This window comes from Lasioglossum baleicum, chromosome 5 (genome assembly GCF_051020765.1).
Source record: "Lasioglossum baleicum chromosome 5, iyLasBale1, whole genome shotgun sequence".
NCBI classification, from domain to species: Eukaryota; Metazoa; Arthropoda; class Insecta; order Hymenoptera; family Halictidae; genus Lasioglossum; species Lasioglossum baleicum.
Window position 1 is genome coordinate 10240423 of NC_134933.1, and position 22720 is coordinate 10263142.

A 22720-nucleotide genomic window follows, 5' to 3' on the forward strand; every position below is an offset into this window, starting at 1 on the left:
ATTCTCCCTCGAAAATTGATCAGCCCGTTTTCTTTCCGGCCGCAGTGATACGGTTCGACGAAAGCCGCGGCGAGAGGGATCCTCCACTTTCCTCGACCAAACATGGTGCACTTTATCCGGTCGCGTTAATCCATCGAGCATCGTGCAACAGCGTAAAAATACAGCTTACGTATTTGGGTTACGACATAGTTGCGTCGTAACGCGCGCTCGACGTCGCCGTCGCTTGCTTAGGTTGTTGCGGATCCTTTTCCGCGAAGAAGCAACGACGACGGCGACGACAGCGACGCCCGGCGTAGGAAATATATTCGCTGGGGTTAGATAAACTCTGGAGCATAGCATGGTCGCGTCCTATCTTTACGTAAGGGCTTAAATCTGGCAGCAGATACCCCCTCTGGATCCATTGTGCATCGCGTGTCCCCGGGAAAATTGCGACGGCTGCGCCATTAACCGATGCATCTCGCCCGGGTAATTGCCCCTCCATCCAGCCACGCTCTCTCCCGCGCCTCTCTTGTTTTACGTAGCTATTTGTCCGACGATTATGTCGCTTTTATGTCAATTCGCGAGCGCCTTGCATTCTCCCTGTGTTCGATGCGTGTCGCGCCGCGCCGGCTCGCGATCCCTAATTGAGATTTTATCGACGGATAAGCGGGCCCCGGATTTTCGACAGAGTGCGTCGAGATTCGAGCAATGTTAATTATACCGGCCTGCTAACGATCCCGTGTCAACGAGCCGACACCCCTCCACCCCTGTCGGTATAAATTACGGTCGGCCGATGTTAGCTCGCCAAGCCCCTTTAGAAAGGAACTATGAATAATTCCGCGGAAACGAGCTGGCTTTGCGGCAGATTTTAGGCTAATGCTATACAGCGCGTGTTTACCCAGCCAATCCTGATGCGACAATTAAGTATCGGAACCACGCAGTTTTCTTGATTTCAGCAGCTACGGAACCTCCGACTGAGTTAACGAATTAATGAGTTAAGATTTAACGGGTTTGAGAGTCATTTTAACTGCCGTATATATTCGGCAAAAATTTCGATGTAATGCTGAATATATTTCGTGCTCGTGCTCGAATATATTTCAAAAAGATTCGTGGATCTACATCATTTAGTTTTCCTGTAATAAATTTCTAAAAATTCTCTGTATAATGTGATGGGAGGTTTATGCAAACTTCTTCATACAACGGAGCATTTAATCTGTGTATTCTAATCTGAATTTTCCCATGATTTAGTGACACGTAACAAATTCATCCAGTACTCGTTACACAGGATATTAAGAGGAAAATTTCTTCAACACAAATTGAACATACATAAGTGCTCTTTATACAGTATATTGAAATAAAAATTTATTTAAAATAGAGAGTAGCAGCCCTGGGAGGTGGTTGCCAAGCCAGGCCGTAATTTCAGAAGAAAAAACGAGCGTATAGCGTCCGGTATTGTTCGAGTATGGTTGATTTCTTAATGAACCCGGAATGGTAAAGTAGAATGGGAAGCGGTGAATTGCGAGCGCGCGATAACAACGTTCGCCTGTGGACCGGTGGTCCGCGGTGTTCATGGTTTTACCGGCAGCTCGCAGGACACGCCAGGGACTATAATTGAGATTTTATCGGGCCGTTAAACGCTACAAACTTCCGGTGCAACACGTGCCAAAGTTTGCGGAGCCGCGGCCTGGGCCGTGGTGCCGCGTTCCCCACGCTTCTTTAAGCCACCCCCGTAACCGGCGCGGCGGTATCGTGTCAAACGCGTTCACGCGTCCACCGGATGGCCACGCCGATTTTACCTGGGTCCTCCCGTTGTGTCGTTTAATTGGCAAACAATCCTCTCTCTGTTGCAGGCCAGAGAATACCTCAGCGCGGTGCGCGATGACTGCCGCGGGATACTGTTCCTGGCAACGGCGACAAATCGGTGAGTGAACATGTTAAAGTGAACTGTATGTGGTACTGAACTGTAACACGAAACGATCGAAATGTTACCGTGGAGGATTTGTTTATTGGTGGGAGCACGCAGATATATATGGTAATTTTACGATCTTTTCATTCATGATGGAGTTGATCCCTTACCATTTAATTGTAAATAGACTGCGGTCCTTTATGTCCAACATGTAAAATGAAAAATGTAATACATCTGTTTCTATATTCTCGACACAATTCCTAGTGTGCATTTCAACCCAGAATCATTTTTCTACCACATTTCAATAAAGATCATCTAACATTTAAACTAAAAAATGCAATACACATTTTCAGTCAGTACATTTTCGACAGAGCTTGATGTTAATTGAAGCCAAGAGCCACGGAACAGGCGCAATTCCAGTTGATATTCGACACGGATCATTCGAGCCGTTGAAATTGCGATCGCACGTTTCGGTGTGCTCAGTGCGTAAACGCAGTGCGCGCTTCGCAGACGGATTATTGGACCGAAAACGATACTTCCGGCTTAATAATCCGATAATGAAGGAGCAATATTATTCGAGCTTCTTCTTCGGGGCGTTCTCTTTACCGTGAGTAGAACCCAGAGAGGTTGAAAACGGAACGGGAAAGATTAATTCCCGATAACGCAGCGCCGGAAATCGCTGGAAGTCGATTCGGTACTGCCGGCAGTGGCCGTGTATCTTCGTCCAGGGTGCACACGCATTAGCAAGTTTTTCGACGGTGCCGCGATAAATCATCGTCGGAATGAGAGGTTCGCCGTGAAAAATCGTGCTCGGACGTAGTGGAGCGGCGCGACGGCTACGCTGATCAAGGAAACACCGAAAATATCTTTCGGAAATGAACGCACGGACGCCGAGAGATGCATTAAACTCGCGGGGAACCGTAATGCTCCATCCGAATGTTTGTTCTCACATTTTCCACGTCGGTCTCTCCTCGATTTTACGAACTTCTCCGGTGCCATTCAATCTCGCGTTAAAGAGGTTTTTGCAAACTTCCGTCAGAACTGTCCATTTTTATGCATATCGCTGAAACATGTTTGACCGATCGTCGAAACTCAAGACAAACATTTTTGAGAGGTAGGAGAATGATTTAATATCCCTACTTCAAAATTCTAAGATGCTAGCCACACGTCTAATATTCTTTATAACACGAACAGGAATTTATAAGGTGTTCGAAACGGATCTAGTATTTTTCTCAACGTGAACGTTTATAGGATGTTGGGCAGAACATTCTTTCTAGCACAAACAGAAATTTATAGGATGTTGGATAAAACCCTAATATTCTTTTTAGAATGAATAGATATTTTGTAAAACGTTTTACACACCTCTAATATTTTCCTTCTCGAAAGTAGACGTTTCTACGCTGGACACTTTAACATTCTGTTTCGCAGTAAGTGGCATGCGAAACTCCGCTGTCAGAATTTCTCATTTTATATTACGAAGGGAATATCTAAAAGGGTTGTCTTTAATATTGAATATGAAAGTATATACTTCTTTTAGCGACATTTACTCGCTAGCAATTTCGCAGTGGACGTACTTCAAGTAGTCTAACCAAGCGTTAAGGGGTTAATAGAGATTGGCTTTTAAATCAGACCGAAAAATGTGAATGGCCTTTTAGCGAGATTTTCTCACCAGCAATACCGCAGAGCGGAGGTATTTTGCACGTATTCCAGGCAGTCTAACGAAGATTCTCGCGGTGCAGCCTGGATCGGATAGCAAGTATGTTCGTCAACGGAGCGAAAAGTGGAAAGTTAGCTCTCCGGCGACGGTGTACCGGGAAATTTAGGAAAACAGCCGCGGCATTCCCCATATTTCCCGAGTGTATTTCACGGTAGCTGGGAAACGCGCGTACATTAACGTCGACTAGCGCATTAGAAGCACGCTCACTCCGCGGAGACGTAGCCGCCGCCCCGCCTGATGGCAGCTCTGTCTTCCAAGTGGCTTTTCTTGTTCCACGCTCGATATTTTGCTCGAGGAATATGCTCGTTTCATTCGCCGACAGAAACGACACGTCCCCGTCGAATCGCTGCGACAGGAAACGCCTTTAATCGGGAGAAACGTTCCAGGGATCGACTTCTCGAAGGATCTGCGGACCCTGCAAAGAGAAGAAGAGAGAGAGAGAGAGAGCAGGTTGTATGCACGAATTACAATGAAACGCGTGCTGAGAATTCAACCGACGCGTCCCCTTTCATTCGGTTACGATCCCGCATTGTGCGAGACGAATATGTGTTCTAGCGAACAGTCGAAACTCCTTCAAGAATTCTGCACTCGTCGCGTAAACCACTTGGAAATTTCAATTCTTCGGCTGCACGGGAACTATCGAACATTCTTCGGCTCGTGGGAAACTTTGCTGTTATGGATTCATTAAATATGTGTCTCTCAAGAGTTCTCGATAAATTCCCCGAATATCTGTTTCGTCGTTTTATGCCCACCCATACAGACCCCAATTACAAATTTTATTTTGCATAAAGATCCGCTGTTTAATAATTACCTTATATTTTTTTACAGTTTACTCGATTCACTTAATAATTCAGGGTTCGAACGAACTTGAAAGATTGAATAATCGAGGATCGGAGTGGATCTTATTAATTTTGGGCCGATCGCGGCGATACATGCGTGAGAATCTTGAAATATGAAAATATTTTGATCCCCAATCCCGGTCGCGCAGAAATATGTAAATATTTGAGGGCGAGGGAGACTGCGAGGGCCATCCCAGGGTATCCGGGTAATTCCTCGAACGATCGGATCGCGGCGTTCGAGATTCTATTCCGAAGTTGATCCGCGAGTTTCAATATTCCTTATCCCCCAAACATTACACTTTATATCCCACCTTCTGAAACTTTTAAAAGGGTTCTCGGAGGCTCGTGCTGCTACTGCCTTCCGCTGCTCGCTAGACGAGGAACCGGTCTCGCGAACCGCTTACTTCCCTTATTGATAAACTCTGGGAAAAGTCCTGGGAGAAGTTTCCGTCACGGATGTCATATCTATGCCGCACAATCGCGATCGGCTTTCGAGCCTCGGCGAAACCCTCTTTCGCTCGTTTTTCTCCACGTCTCGGCGAAATAATACTTCGGATCGCATCCCCCCAAACTCGATCGGTCTCGAAACGACGCGACGGCGGATCCATACATGCGAGATCCAATGCATCTAATTTTGCAGAACTCTGCGTGTCCTCCCCGATTCGAAAAGTTTTAATTGTTCTCACGCCGCTCAGGTTCTTTTCGATTCGAGAAAGTTTTAATTGTTCTGTGCCCTTTTTTTCATTCGGAGTGCTTTAATCGGTCTACAGCGTCAACTTTTTCATTCGGAACCGTTTAATTGTTCTACAAAGTGTCCTTGTTTTCGCCGGAACGCTTTCATTGTTCGTAGAACGCGTTTCTCCTATTCAGAACTTTGAAAATTGCTTTATTGACGGTCTTGTGTGCAAGCTTGCGAGAAATCTCAAGTGTTAGAACATTGTTGGTCACAAGCTTATTATGTTTCATTCGGTGGAATAACGTATGTAATAATAAATATTCTTCCGCTTTGTTGAGGCCATAAACACTGCTACTTATCGAGTCTCAAAAATTTCAAAATTAATTTTCCTCGTTCCACTTGTGATCAAACACTTTCCAAAATGGGAAGCAGAATCGTGATCGCACTGAATCACAGTGAATCGAGCTTGGGGCAAGTCGATGTTGGTTCAGACACGGGAGACCGAGCTGTCCACCGTTGATTTAAAACCCGGGGTCACGCCGGGATCACTGCAAGATGTAGAACGCCTCCGATGAAATTCAAATATTCATTTGAAGTTGGCGAGATGGTTCCCTGCGTTCATCAACGGTGAATCTTACGGTTGCGCCGTATTTAATCGCCGGGGCATGCGATGGAAACCTCGGGCCGCGGGGGGACGTGTCTCCGAGGAAAGAGAAGTTTCGCAGAACTTTCGTAATTCCCTTATCGGCGGCCGGGCTAATGTAATTTCGCGAAAATAAATATTAGCCGAGCGGAAGTTCTTTTTCCAGCAGGTTGTTCCGATACGAGCGCCCCCGGCGACGTCGATCCACAAGAAAGAAGGAAAGAGACTCCCTCTGACTGACAGGACGGATCAGCCCGATCGAAGAGATCGAACGTGTGCCCGCGCAACCACTCGAAATAACGGCCGAATAATCGACCCGGGGATTCAATCGAAAAGTTCCATTACCGTGGCGAAAACGGCCGTGGGAGTAGCCACTTTCCTTAACACGCGAGGATCGCGTCCGGTAATTGCCGCCCGGGAAAATCGAGCGCCTTTTGAGGCGACTAATTCGGCCGATCGCTTGACAAACTTGTTAGGAAGCTTCCGAAAGCTCCGCTACCCCGGGCTCCCATTCAAACTTCGCCTTATTCGACGGCGCACACTATGCTCCGGCCAAATGCTCGCTGAACGCGTTGTTTACGCGCATCGATCCGCGGACCGGATCGTTTTCGGCCGCTTAACGAGTCATTAAGGCGAAACCTCGCCTGACACCTCACAATATTCCCCTAATAATTTCAACAAACTCAGAGCTCAAACATTCACTTCCTCATACACGTTGCTAATTTTTCCAGAATTTTCCGCTCAGATTTCTGGCAATTCTGTTAATCAGAACAACTAGCCTGCGTTTAGTTAAATTATTTATTTAGTTACGTCAATTTTTAAAAACTATTAAGACTAAACGGTTTTATACTTTTCATTTTACAGATATTGAAATTTTAAAGTGGAGGCATAAAAACAGGAACGATTCCAGTCCTCGTGAGGTCGAATAAACCTGATCACTTTGATTCATGGAGCATAAAGTACGGTACACATATATCAGAAAAAATGTGACCGAACATTCTCATAATCGATAAACCGAGAACGTCAGCGAATTTATATACGAGTGCAGGGGATATTGAAATTTTTTTCCGAAAAAAGGAAATAGAAAGAGAGAGAGAGGGGAGGAGAGATGAGAGAGGAAGGAGCATATGAATAGCGACGAAGGAACTGGCTCCGTTTCAGACACTGTAGTTATGCTCGGCTCATTCTTTGGCAATGCTTTCGACTTCCCAGAAGGATACGCCTTTTTCGTGTCTGGCCATAGCCGGACTTAATTCACTGTTCGTCGGTCGGAGTGTGGGTATGACTCGTTCAGGACGGCACGCCTTTTTGCGATTAATATAGAGAGGTCTTTCACGTGGTTGCATCGTCTGCGGGATATTTATGCTGGACGGTAATTAATGCCCATTGTGATAATGAGAAAAATTTGCCAACCCTTTGCTCCCATTCTTTGGAAAATCTTTGGTGAATCTTAATCGTGTAGACGTACAAAAAATTGACCATTACACAGGATGATTCTGAGAACTGGGACAAGTTACCGCTATTGTTTAAGTAAAAATAGAAAAAAAGTAATAGAGGAAAAAATTATATGTCATAATGCGGGATATTTATTCGGGTAGCTAATTAATGCAATTCACAGCGAAGCAATTCCTCTAAATTATGATCGCGTAGTGTCTAAACCAAGAGACGTAGATCCACGCGAAGAAACGTCTGCTTTCCGAGGATTAAACCGGGTTCTAGTAAATATCCAGGATAAAGATAACGGCGCGAGATAAAGGATCCATAAATCAGAGCAAGATAAGCTGTATATTTTTATTATTTCTCCGGATTTCATTTATTTCCAGCAACAGGAGGGCTCCGGTAGTTTCCTTGGTCCCTTTTAAAAGTATAAAACCGCGTTTCTTCGAGTTTACTCTCGCGGTAGTGGGATCATCGTGGGCTGGAAAAAATCTTGTTACTGGACGGTCAGTTTACGTCCGAGAGTTTATTAAAGCCGCGTGGAATTTTCGTTGGGACCCGGAATCCTCGATTGCAGTAGCAGTGCGCGCACGCCGTATCGGGCATCGCAAAATCCAGTTTACGACTGGTACCGGCTACAAAAGCGTCTGAATTGTACCGCCGTAAGGGAAATCTGCCCTTTACTCCTAGTTAAAACGCATTACCAGTGCCTGGCGACCCTTTGTCCGTTTCCCTCTCCGCTCCGAATTCTCTTCTACAAGCCGTGAGAAAACGAAAGAATCACGCACCGTGTTTCATGGCTTCGAACGAACCGCCATCTTATTCCCCGGGATTTCGCCCGCGGGCATAACGCGATTGCTTTTGCTTCCTTTTCCACGAAAATCGAGCATCCTCTCTCGCCGAGCCGGTAAACATGCCGCGAGTATTAACACGTTTCTCTCCCTCGTTTCGTCCCGCCTCGTGTCCTCGGGTTTATTCTTCCCGGCGTGCATCGCCCGTGCAATCTTTTGTCCACTTCGTGGCGGAAATACTCCACCTTGTTATGAATTCCGTATTGTTCGCACGTGTCGAAAATGTCTGATTCGAATGCGAGGAGAAATTCTAGATTTTGGCGCGGTCGAAATTTTTGGAAAGTGATCTCTCCAACTGAAATTAATCCGTAAACTATAATTGTTATTTCTAGTTTGTATTAGGTGTACGTATTGATTCTTTCCGAGTGAAATAGTGGATCAAATTAGTGTTAAATAAAGGATATTCATTTAATTTGACCCATTGAACTTCGTGAGAAGGGCTTAGAAATCGTATTGAAATTAGTCAATTTTCGAATTGTTGCAACTTCGGAACGAATAACGCTATATTAATAAATTTTCAAGCGTTGAAGAGCGTGAAGCCTGCGCTTTAAAATGGTTTTTATTCCATCACGATACGATGCCTGGTTCCCGAGATATCGTCGTGTAAAGGGAAGGTAATTTTTCGGCTTCAGAGTATCTCTGCCTCTCTCGCACAGTGGGTCTCTCACTCGCACTCGTTACTGACCTATCTCTCACTGACCAACTCACCGCGCTGCAGGTTGAGGCAGGTCAGTTTTTACTATTACTATTAGTGTGCGTACACATCTCCAGGAACTTATTTATGAATGGGCGCCATTCCCCCCCCCCGCTAACAAAACTTTCGACGCTTATATCTCGGGAACGGATAGAGTTATCGTCGTGGGACAAAAAGCATTGCAAAGGGCGTGGACTCTGCTATCTTCTTATAAATATCTCTTTTATTTGTGATGACTAGACACTGCAGATCGTTATGCATTTATAGCAAAGTTAAGTAGATGAAATACAGAATTGTTAAAAAAATTTTGAAAATCAAATCTAATAGAAAATCCAGAAATCGAATACATCGAATATTTTTTTAGGCTGGTGTGAACATCTCCTGCGGAATTTCCATTCGTGACGCTTATCAATTTGTAACCCCGTCGGAATTCCCGTGACAATTAGAACCGTAGGATTGTCAGAATAGTACAAGAGGATGAGTTGTTCCTTGGGAACGTGCACGCGTTATGGACTTCTTGTTATCGCAAGCCCCGTGTAGACAAGGCACGTGCATGCCCATGACGTCTCCGTTCGTGTAAGCCGTTGCAATCCGCATACAAGGAAGCGGATTCGACAAGCGTGAGCACCACGGAATGCATTGGATTAGACGGCCGTCGCTTTTCATGCTAATTCCACGCCGGCGAATCATCGTCTCTCTCGTCGACAAAGCCCTCGAACTGCGCACGAGGTCGAACCGCGCGATCGTGTACGTATCAGGTTCAGGTTAGATGGGACACAAGAAACGGGCCGACTAAACGGATACCGAACGGATATAGAAATACAATTAACCCCGGACCGCCGTTGCTCTGACGGCCTCTCGCGAGAATGTTCGCCTGGGCAAATAGTCTGTCGGGAGTCGTCAAAGTAACAATTTAAGGATTCTGGGGATCATGGTGTTAGCCTGCATGTGAATCCTCAAGATCCGATTCGAAGTTATTCTACTATTCAATTATCTGAGGAAGTATCTCCCTTCGCCTTCATTTTATTTATCGCTGAAAATATTTAGAACACCAGTCATGTACCGAACACATATAATTTTAAACTGATACTTTAATCATTTGTTTCGAAACTGAAAATTGTACAAGAATTATATTGTACGAAAATAATTTATGTTAAATGGTTTCTATCTTTACAGCGCGGCCCTTTGGCTTAACAAGGGTCGAATAAATTTGCGCAACACAAATAGGAAAAACTACTTATGTAAATGGGCACTCAGCAGAATAATTAATTGCCGTCATGCGTTTTTATTACGCGAACATTAAGTACAGTTAGCAGGCAGCAAATTAAGAGTAAGGGATGACACGCGTTTACACTACCCTTGGAAAGGGTTGGTCGTAGACGGGAGCAGTTTTTTAACGTAATCTCAAGCGCAGCGTGTCATTGAAAGGAAATTAACCGTCATATTCAAAAGGGTGTCGTTTACGATAGCCTCCCCCGCGATTTTTTCCACGGGCTGTGTTACAAAGATCTACCGCGCGCGTTTATTCTGATCAAGGTTAATTTACCGCGCGGCCATTATTTCCCGCAAGAAATACGAGCGGTGTGTTTCGCCCGGGTACCGCGCCGTTAAATATTCATGGAAACCAAGGATGTGTTATTTATTACGAGCTGATCGTTGGTATTTCTGCCTTCTTGAATTATGAACAACGGGACGCGTCGAGACCCTTTTAGAGTCAAGATAGACAAGCGTGCTTCATATCTCTCCGGGTCACATGCTGAATTTTCATGGCGGACACGTTGATGGCTTAAGATAAAGGCGGACGACGACTTAAAATAAAATCAGTGTGGAGCGCGCTATAAACGGTCCCCATCTCGCTAATAGACTTCCCAAAATGATTCTTCCCTGCCACGAATCTAGAGCATCAGGACGAAATTTATTCAAGTGACGATTTGACTAATTATATAGCGAGTCTCGAATTTTCTACAAAATTTCCGAAAAATGTGTCCTAGCAAAATATTAAAACATTTCTCGAAAAACTGTCGATATTCGAGAACTGAGATAGTTTATTGTCTTTATTTTGAACGTGTTGAGCGCGTTCTCCTCTGTTGCAACGCGAGCCAGCACTATGAAAGACCATCTGCGGCTAGGCCGCTACCGAATAATAGCCGCAATCAGCTTTGTGCGACGCCGCGACGCGACGCGTCTTCGCAAAAGCAGGGGCGACATGTTACACGCTGCATAATCCATGTAATACCAATCAGCGAGGCGCAACCGTGCGCGCGCTCGCTTGTGTCCGCGGTTTTGCAAATTGAGCCGGTTTCAATTACCCTTGCCCTTTTACCTGGTCCCGATGAAATATTGAAGACAAAAATACGCCAGTGTTCGGCATGGCAGCGACACTCGTTTATCTGACCGGCCACTTTCGGCTTGAATTTCCCCTTTTCAAAATTGCATTCGGCTCGTTGAACGGAAATGGAAAAGCATCGGCTGCGCCGCTGTTCTTTTTCCTATGTTATCGAATTTGCGTCAGCGAGAATATTATCCCACGGCTGTTTCAAGTTGTTTACTGTTATTTCGTTACAATATTCAGCTCTCGCGGACGTTGCGCTGCCAATGGATTTGTGGAACGGACTTTTTCGATGGAACATTTAACTCATCGACAATACGGTGATACACGTCTCGAATTTCTTCGTGGCATCTGCTTTTCCTGATAAACAATGAGAACCGAGAAAATGCTCCACTTTTCCGATGGGAACGTTATTCTCGGAACGAATCCGCCAATTTTCGCGAGGGCCGTGCAACGAAACGATATGAATCAATTATTTTGAACTGCGTTATTGACGAAAATCGGACCACTCGTGTTAATAACAGTGACAGCTGTGTTGCTACGTAACCGGGGAATTCGATGTAATCTTTATCGGAAACTGTGTAATGGAGCCGGATTTGCAAGGCCGGTAACAAATGAATATGCTCCCGGTTTTTGCAACTGTATTTTTCACTAATCCAATTTCGAGGGGGCAGATTCGAGAAATGTAGTGTCAAGCGCAGTAACTGTGATAAATCGAAGATCAAAGCCGAATGTAAAATCTCGCGGGTGCATAACTGCGGATAAAAATATACAAACAACAATTACGAGCACAATGCCGCAGAAAATTGGGTAGGAAAAATACAATGAAATACATTTCGAGACACAATGCCACAAATGTTAAACAAAAAATAGATACAAGTATAGAGAATAATTGGAAATATACCGTAAAAGTGAACGTCACATGTTCAGGAACGGATTGGAGAAATAAAATGGGGTTTAAAGAACGGGATACACGGAAGGAAGGGAATGCGGAATGTGATAAATGAATTATTGATTAGTGTTAGCGTTTACACGAGCCATCAGGATCTAAACGAACACGCTATCGAGAGGCAGTTCCGTCCGAGCGACACAACAATCACTTTCCTGTAATCTGCCCTCGTTCGGCCGTTACCGTGAATTTGGCGCAACACCTGTCGTTGACGGGATGTAACTAAATATCGGCAGAGTGCATTGTTTCGCGATCGACAGCGACCGCGGTTACATCGTTGCCGTTCCCCAGATGCGCGAGTGAAACGTTGTCCTCTCCCACCATCCGTCGTGAGAATCTGCAAATTTGTATGCGTTCGCCGATCGATCGATCGCTCCGCCGCGCCGGTTTTATAAATTTCGAACTTTTCCGAACAAAGACCCGCCTGCAACTGGTGTTACAACTGTCCGCTATTCAATTTGACATGGAAATGCATATTGGCAGCTCGTAACAAATTGCAGATAATACCGGGGAAATTTGCCCGATGCGCTAATAGCTAATTCAATAGTTAGTCCACCGGTGCGTGTATTTATTCCTGCGTTCATTGAAAATAAATGGAAACATTCGGCCAACTATTTCGTCAGTTTTCTGGGACAGCGATTGCGCACAATTTAGCGAAATAGCTTTTATTTACTGTAAAATTAGATCTCCATTTAATTCTACTTTTCTGCTCTTCAACAGTTTCATGTATAATTTCGTGAAGACTGGCATTCATTGCATTAGAAATGAAATAAAAAGTCTGAACTGTAATTCTAGTTTCCATCGATCGGTCTTCAACATTTTCATATTATTTACTTTTGGAAAGGTTAAAACTTCTTGTAATACAAATGTACACAATTGCCCACACTGTGAAAAATCAATATTTCTGTATACCGTGAACGCATAAAGAATAAGCAGCTTAATTATCACGTCTTTATCGCGGAACGGTCGGAGTAAGTAACTGCGATTAAAGCGTGTAATCAATGAGCGTCGTGTAAACCGTGGGCGCAGCGAGAAGCAGTACCGAAACGTGACCCATTGTTCGAAGCACACCATTGTTATTTCCACTATATTTTCCTTTCTCTGTCGAGGCGACTCCCATTCCCCGTTCAAACAAGCAACCCCTTCCCCGTCCGTCAATAAAGCTAAAAAATACATCTTCGAATATAACCATCCCCGGAACATCGCCGAAAGCTTTGAAACCTGAAACCTACGTGATCGAAACAGAGACGCAGCAATCGAGAGAGAAAGCGAGAGAGAGAAACTTCCGGAAAAGTGCATGCGGTACACGTAAACGAACACCGCTGGCGCTGGAGTGACGCAAAAGGATGACGTTCTCGTTCGACGGGACACCGTGGATGACGGGGTCATTCGTCCACAGTGAAAAATTAATTTCTCCTACAAGGATTTTGTTATAAAAATGCACTCTGAAGTACTTCATTCCAGTTTATGTAATCATTTCACTGGTTTGAAATTTGTTGAGAAAATATGAGTCTCTAAACATGGCGGTATTTTTCAATTTTTATCTACGAAACTACATGCCCGATCGAGCTGATTCTTCTCGCATTTTGATCAACAAAATGCCATCTATCTTCGGATATTTTTAGAATTCTACGATTAGGTGAAGGGTCCTTGGGATAAAATTGGAAAAGCGATTTCCACGTGCACGAGCTGAGAAGTTTCTCGCAAGGCACAGTGCTAATTGCACCCATTATTCGACACACGTGCGCGCGCTGTAACCTCGCCAGTGTGGAGCTGTCGGTGCACGCGAGTCTACTGCAGGCCGGAAATGCACTCGACGCTCGTGCCGCGCGTGGAACGCATCCGATTAGACGGAACCACGCTTCCAGCCTGGTTTCGACAGCGCAGCGGTCGCGGCTCGGTGGAATCGTATCGTTGCTCGCTTCGCTGCTGAAATCCAAGCTGGTCCCCGCCTCTGTCACTTATCTCCAGCGAAACACTCGACTCTGGACAACGGTGTGCAATTTGACCTCGAGTGGAATCAATAAGGACCAGCTCATTTTTCAGATATCAAATCCTCCCACACTCGAAAACACCACAAAATAATGTCCTCATCCCTCCACAGTAAAGTCGATATTAAATCCTCCATATTCCTGGTGGAGACGACATTAAAGAAGACATTGAAAATAACCAAACTCGACTCTGGACAACGATGTGCAATTTGACCTCGAGTGGAATCAATAAGGGTCAGCTCATTTTTCAGATAACATAAAAATTCCTCGTCCTTCCACAGTGAAGTCAACATGAAGTCAACATTACCTGATCGACGAATAGTATCCGACCAGAGCTTTATTTTTAATGTGATAAATATTAATATAGATTGTCCTGCACTCCTGAGGCAAATCAATTTCTACGTACCTGAACGTGTTTTGAGAACGACAGCAGAATTTCAAACAATGAAATCCAAATCCGTAACTCAAACATACTGTATAATAATATTGATTTTTTTAATGGCACGTTACAGGCATTCAAAAGAAAATTACGCAAAGTTATTTGTTAATATCGTACCTGTATTCGTTTAGTTTCGCTCTTGTCCCTTATTATGTAAATTTTAGGTTAAGACTTTCTTTTTTGTTATGTTTCTTTTTGTTTTTATCAGTTCTATTGTAAACGACTGTAAACATTTGTACAAAAGGACCTCGGTCCGTATATAATAATAATAAATAAATAAATAAATTAATTAATTCCTCAATATTCCTGGTGTAGAGGAAAATAATTTACAATTTTTTCAAACAATGTTCCGTAAGAATTTAGAAACAATGCAACAGCTATTTAATGTAAGCCACATGTAATAATATTGTACTTGCTATATAAACCACTTGGTTTACACAAATAAATACATAAATATTCCTGTGGTGCAGAAGATATTAAAAATAACCAAACCAATTTGTGTTACGTCTCATGGTTCCTTTAAAAACAATGAAAAAGGCAAACGTAATAAATCCCAAGTAGAATATCAGCTTTAAATTAATTCGCACAGCGTTGCTACCAGTTGGTTAGTAACTATCTAGCAGAATGGTTTCCCAGCGGGCAGCAGTCAGCATCTTTCGTGCAGGATGGCAGCGTTTCGGGAAACTCGTTTCGAAAACGGAGCCCGAATTCGGTCGTGCCAGAAATTTCGCTCCCCGTTTCGAACCGGAAGATTTATGTCCCGAAAAATGTGCAACGTGTATCCCCTGGTCGCTGGTAACTGCGGGCTACGTGAAAATTTGCGTGCGTCTCGAGGATTGCGGAATGGGAGGAGATCAGAATGGAGAGAGAACGCAACAAAATACAGGGGCTGGCACGTCGACGGGGAGGCCAGTAAATAATAAGGATTCGGTGTGTCTTTAGACATTCAGCAATTTGGGCTAATGCCAGCTTGCATTTCATATCCGAGAAGCCCGTTGCGTGTTGAAGCATTCGTTCCATAAATCTCGCCTGGGAAAACGTTGCCTAATATCTTCCTTAGAATTTCGGCGAGAGTTCAGTTTCGCTCTTCGCCGCCGGAAAATAATTATCCGTAGACTTTCGCGCGGCGAAACATCCCTCAACGAGCATACGAAGTTCCTTTCGACTTTTTCTGCATACTTTTTCTCCGGTCAGTTTTTCTTATTGTGTCTGCGTTTTCCTCCCACCTTTGTTTTCCACGAGTTTTCTCTACCGATTCATGGCCTGCTGCGATTTACGTGACTTTGGAACGTTGCTGTAGGGAGATCGATGATTCTAAAATTTTTGAAATCCACCATAGCGATTCTACGGTCGAGAATGATACGAAAATGAAGAACGATTTCATTATATTTTTGTGTAGTCCTGTTTCTATTAGTATTTACTGAACATTCACATTTTATTTTTAAAAAGAATGAACAACGAACCGCAACACAAGTATTTTAATAAATCGCACAGACAACTAAAGAGTCCAATAATTTAACCCGCTGGATGCTTGCAGTATTACACAAGTTTCGCAAAGATAGCAGTGCCCTGGTTCTCCTGGTAGAACATCGAAGAACGGTTCTCTGGATCGCGAGTAACTGCAAAGGACCATAGTCGAGGATCCGCAGGAAGTTCGCGTACCGCGAATCGAAGCGGTTCTTTCTTTCTTTCGACTTTTTATCTTTCTTTTTTTTTATTTATTTCCGCGAGAATCTCCGGGCCGAGGCTAATGAGATTCCGAGCCACGAACGAGCAGAGCCCAGCATCTAAATTGGCCGCTTCGATTATCTCGCATTCGACCGTGGATCCAATTAGGACGATCAATAGTGGCCCCCAGTACATAATTATAAATAAGCTGGCGTACTTCCGGTACAGAAAGTCGTCGTCGTTGTGGTCGTCGTCCGCGCACCGCATCGCCGTGCATATTTCTATCGGACGAGGAACGACCTCCGGTGGCTTCGTGTCTGGAAAGGAGAGACGTTCGTTAGCCGAAGATCTCATTTCGATAGCTGCCTACCGGGCTACTCGAACGTCCTTCCAGAAGATCGGGTTAATAACTCGACGCGAATTTGCATTGCGCGATCGAAAATATTGGAAATCGACGGACCCCGATCGTTTCTGAAGAACCAATGAGGACGCAAGATATTCAGCAGAACTTAATAGACGGAAAAAATACACGATCTCTCCGCTCGTTAAGATTCGCTGATTTTTTAATCACGAAGTTAATTAACCCCTTGCGCTAGTAATTGTTCCGCGCGAATACACGTGACCAAACCATTTTACAATAAAAAGATTTTTTTACAGAAAAAACAGGGTTCAAAGAAATTGAAAATTCTGAGAAAACAAATTTTCGACGTGTATGGCACATCAGTCCACCGCAGAATTGAGGAAACTTGTTCTTCTTTAAATCGTCTGAAATAACTAATTTTATTGTCGCCAGATTTCATGTAGAATATATTATTGGAAGTTAATAAGGTCATAGTTTGGTAATGTTTCGGTACCAACGCTATTTCATATGATACCTGTTGGAATCTTTGATATTACGAGCAAATTTCTGTTTAATTTCAGCTCCAACAAATTGGTTCATATGAATTTATGCTTTCATGAGGGCGTCCAGTCTAATTATTGCCATTAATTTATGCATAGCACAACATCCGAATTTGTACGCATTATTTACTCGTATAGAAATTGTTACTGATGCAAAATACGAATGTTGAAATGAAATTCATTAATCATATTTCTCGGTAGGGTCGCTTTTATAATTGACAGTAATTAGTCAGTTGGATAAACATGAAATTCAGGTGAACAGTAATAAATGATCAATCCCATCGTAGCTTAAAAATCAGACATTAGTTTCCCACTAATCTAGAAACATGTAGAATAATTGGATAAATTAAATTAATTACTTGGCACGGAATGGTTTTTCTTTGGCGAATTACAGACAGCTCGTTGACAAATGGGATGGTATGGCAGTCGATATACCAGAAGGGCTCGCGAAACTTTGGTTTCTCTACTGAAGGGCGACAACAAGAAAATCTGCTGGTCTCCGCGCAGATATTTAGCTTATTGGCTTCCACCTTTATCCAAGGCTTCGGAAGTCAGCCGCAAACTTCCGAGCGTTCGGGCCGAAGTTCCGCGAGAGAACGGATTCGCAGGAATCCTGGCTGGGGCTTTTGTACTATTTTCCCGTTGTTTACAGGACGGCGAGAGCGCTGTCTACTGGCTCGGTAATACCTGTCTGTCAGTGGTAAAGACTGATCGCTCTCAGCCGGCGCCACTTTTCGCGGCTCCGCGCCTGTTAGGGGCGGTACTCTAGTTTTGCATTTTCAAAAATCGATCTGTTGTTTTCTGCATTTTCTACAAGTACAAGTGTTGTAGATACTCCTGGAATTTTGATAATTTGTACTTGAAAAAATTACATATGTACTCCAAATACCAATGAACGCGTGTAAAAAATACCAATGCGAGAAAAGTTCGATAATTTCCGTGAAAAAATTTCTAGACATTCGTGGAAAAACGGTCGCGAAAATCGGAACACCCCTCTCAGCAGATATTGTCTGCGCCACGAATTTTCGCGAATCGTCAACCGGCCGACGCCGATTTATTACCTGTATAATGGAATCGACAACCGGCGGTTATTTATCGCGGCGGCACCATAAAATTGTGTGTCGTTCCAGGCGGAATGGAAGCGGCGCTGCAGTTATTTACGAGCGGCAGTAATGGGCTGGAAGCTTCCCACCGTTAAAAAATTATCTGAGCCCTTCACCGGATCGTTGGCCCTTTCCCTCTTGCGCTTCGAGCCGCAGGAAGCAACCGTAGAGTGCACCGATGTGCCATCTTACGGCTTGCTTCCTCTTTAACCAAGCTGGATTACTCGCGGATTTACATTTGGATTACGACTGGATTGGGAATGGTCTCGAGGGAATCTAAATGATGTGCTTTCTTTATTCTGCACTCTAAGCCTGGGATACCGAAGTTCGGTCAATTATGACCCGGAAGCGTATCATTTCAATTCTGATCTTTTGGCAGCGAGAAAGAGATCAATTCTGATATAACTCCATTTTTCTTTGTAAAACATGATTGAAAATTACTGAACAATTTTTCAGCTTGCAATTCCAGTTCAATTTTATGTTTTCAGGATAATACTTCATTTTGCGACCGTCCCATTCAAATCCAATTTCAGAGTTACACGTATTTCTACCGAGACATCAAGCGCGACGTAAAACACGAGTTTATTTGTATAGTATGTCCCCCGGAGATTGATATAATGATGCTCCAAGCGGAACAGTATACACGAGGATATCTTCGAGAGGGAGCATCTTCGGATAAGTACAGTCTTCAGTCGAGTTTGTAGTCCAGTAAACTTCGGACCGAAAGTAGGTCGTTTTTACCAGGCTCTGGATCCCCGGTGATCCATATTTATATTGTACCTCGGCATCGTCCAAACCCGACCTCACCCATCCCAGGTTCACCATCAGAGGGCTTTCCCTCAGTTTCGATCCCAGAAACTTCCTCCTCGCTAGACAACTCCTGCGAATAAATCCTTCTCCTTAAGACTCTGTGTCCTCGCATTGAAGCCACAGGTCTGTTCGACTGCCTCGCTGACACGTTTGCTCCCGGATTTTGGATTAAATACATCCCTTTCCAACTCCTGCTTCACATTTTCTGTACGGTGCGGTGGTGCTGCGAGTGTACCTTACGATGCAACTGTAAATTGCGATTTTTATCAATTCTAAAACGCTAGGCATTTCATTCATAAACTCAAGTTTTGAGAAACTTAATTTTTAAGGCACTTTAATTTTATTTAACTGTAAATTGTAATTTTCATTAATTTTAAAATGCTGGGCATTTCAGTCATTCATTTCATGCACTCAAGTTTCGAGAAATTTAATTTTTAAGTATCTCAACTGCTAAGGCACTTTAATTTCAAAGCATTCCATTCAGTACTCAAGTTTTGAGAAATTTAATTTTCAAAAATTTCAATTGGTAAGGCACTTTAATTTCAACTGTGAATTACCATTTTTTATCAATTTTGAACCACTAGGCATTTTATTCACTTCATGTACGCAAGTTTTGAAAAATTTAATTTCTAAGGCGCTTTAAATTCAACTGTGAATTACGATTTTCATTAATTTTAAAATGCTGGGCATTTCACATTATTTCACATTCATTAATTTCATATATCAAGTACTCAAGTTTTGAGGAATTTAATTTTCAAGAATTTCAATTTTTATGCAAAATATTCAATCTGAAAATCTCTATACACTTGAGCACTTGACGGAAACACCATGCAATGCGAACAGCTTAATGCTGGTTGATATCGAGCGATTTGTTAGTGGAATCAGAAAGGATAACGGTGTTCGTCGGTTCCTTTGCTTGGAGGTTACTTCGCACCCTCAGCACTTATGAAAAAGCTCGGGGAGCTTGCAGCGGTTGCAGGGAGCTTTAAGCTCTTCAGATCAGCACGTATCCACTCGACGGAGTGCCACTCCGCAACTTTGATCTCCGTTGAGAAGAAACGCGGCGAGAGACAAAGACGGAAGCTGGCGTTGTGTGCTTTGTGCTTAAGCCTATTTATAGGTCGGTCGTGTGCTTCGCGTGACCCACATCAAGGGAAGCTGTGCTCCACTTTTCGCTGCTCAGTCGAAGCAGCTATTAGAATGAGCGTTACTCATCTGAGGATCATATCAGTATCGTCGATCATGTTCTTAGACCAGGCATGGGCATTTTTGTCTCCAACGAGACAAGACCGTCCCCACCGTAGCGCCCACTTTCCCCCACCAAAATCTGTCGTTACTATGAAGGAAGGACACGCTGCGTCTGCCGCAAGCAGTGCCCAGGCCTCGTGCATCGGAGTTGCGAGGAGCACCACCGAAAGGAAGCTTGGAAGGGGAAGCAATCATTTGAGGGACCCCAACCGTGCCCAGCACTGCCTTATAGCATTTACAGCAAGAATCATTTGCACGAAGATCCAGAAATGAACAACAGATTAAAAAATCATCCCTAACTAATTCATTAACGCAAACTCTGTTGAACAGTCTGTAACTAACAATTCTTTACTGCGATTTATTATTTATATATATTGAGCTTGTACACTTTTAATATACAATAAATATCTATCTATATACCAACATCAACCCCTACCCTACTATTAAGTTAGTGAAATTTCAAAAATGTAAAGATTGCGGCTGAGTTGTCTTTGAATTGTACTACTGATTTGGAGATGTGGAAATAGTGAAAATTCTAAAATTTTCAGCCGTCTGACTTTTCGTTGAGTTGTACTACTGATTTCAGCGCCACCTCCTTCGATATCATGTGCTCCTAATACAAAACTCAATTTTCGAGATTTTCGAAAATTTGGAGAATATGATGTCGAACGTGGTGGTACGAAATTCAGTAGTACAACTCAACATCAAGCCAGATAGTCGAAAATTGTCGAAACTTGTCGAAAACTATATTCAGGCGGCACAAAAGTTGTTCAAGGTAAGAAAAGGGAAGATGTGTAAAGGAAAATAACTTTGTTACTACGAAATACTGGTTGTACAAAAGTTTACTGCACACTTATATTAGTACAGTACATTAAAAATAAAAAAGACATGTGTTTAAAATTAAAAATAGCAAACTTAATACGTACTAGGATGTAATAAACAAACTACCATGTCCAATATATTTTTTATTGTATATTAACAACGCTCGAACGTATTGATTATCGATTTGTATAATAAATAATTGTATCCGTGTCGCACGATCCTCATCTCGTCGTCCTATATTGCAAAATACGTAGTATAGAAAATCCTCTGGTGACAATCAGTGATCGAAGTCAATGTAATCGTGTACAGTCTCACAGAAATGCACATTCATTATTATAAAAGCACTCTGCCGGCAGAAACGATGGCAACACTATATGAGATAATGTACAATGAACAGGCAGGAGCTTGAAGTAATTAACATGAGTAATATGTTTATGATAATTCTTCTTGCGAGCAACCATCTGGTCTCTGACAAACATTTTTTCATGAGGTAATTACAATAATGAGACTCTTTCATTAAGAATAAAAGTAGAAATCTTTCCAACTACATACATGACCTGTCATGTTAAAACTACAATTGAAATGTGCTACGCTGCGAAAAGTTTTCTCGCATTTCACGAAGTCGCAAATGAAATAAAGGCACAAAAATGTACAATCTTCTAACAAAGTGATATGAATGGACGGGACTTTAAAGGGTGAGGACGGGCATGGATATTAATTATGACATACTGCGAAGCTGAAGCTTTCACGAGCACTTTATGAAAGTATAAATTGGCATAAGGATTCTCACTTTGCGAGGATAGCGAGAATAATAATACGAGATTCGAAGAAACGGGGACGGGTTTGACAATTAACGATGACATAGTGCGACGGTAAATAAAAACTTCCACAAATGTGCTCGCTGCAGTAAGACAGTATTATTTACAGAATTTCGATGCTTTCCTCGTTGTATCAGGACAACAAGCACAATATTTAAGTGAAAAGAGGAACAAAATTGCAGAATTTTATTACAGATGCCAGTGATTGTTAAGCAGATGGCAGAACCGTTTCCAAGCAATCTGATAATAAGTATTTACCTCGGCGATGAAGGGACAGAAAGTTTCCTCATTGGAGGAGCAACGAACGAGAGTGACGTGAAAGTAGAAGTGCGTTAGCCGAGTCATCGTTGAATAATTCAGCCGCGTTCCATACGTGCAATAAATTGCCGCTTTAGCGGCCAGGCCCGATTCATATTTAAATAAAAGGGCGCCGTGCACCCCTTTCTCCCTGTTCCTCGAAAAAGAAGGGAGCCCGGAAGCCATTCAGACCTGGGAACAAAACGAAAGCCCATTAACGGTCAGCGTGAACCGCTCCATCTTACAAAGTTATTGTTCAGCTCTGAGAAATACGCTGCCTGTAGAATTTATTGAAAAAAAGAAGAAAACTAGGCAACTTGAAATGTCGTGTAAATTTTTCACCAATCGATTCTGGCCCCTTCTATTCTCGCGACACAGACGTGTGCAATTTATTAATTATCTGATTCTGGGTCGAATTTACTTAATTTATTTAATGATACTGAGCGTGCATTTCGGGAAAGAATTTATTTGGAACCGTCTAGGACGTGCTGCAGAATTTATGGAAATGTTCCCGGCTGATTGAACTCGTCGGAAAACCGGACAGCGGATTTTATCTCATTTCATTGTCCTAGTGATTCGTGCGCGCCGAAAAACCGATTAATTC

The 22720-nt window shown here is 43.2% G+C and overlaps 1 protein-coding gene across 1 annotated transcript in view; it reads left to right on the forward strand.

Annotated features, from left to right (window-relative positions):
• Positions 1-22720, forward strand: part of LOC143209156 (uncharacterized) — a 321762-nt gene that overhangs the window by 92162 nt on the left and 206880 nt on the right. Inside the window, exon 3 of the mRNA XM_076424475.1 lies at positions 1830-1900. The gene's annotated coding sequence lies outside the window, so the exon portion shown is untranslated. The remainder of the gene's footprint in view (positions 1-1829; positions 1901-22720) is intronic.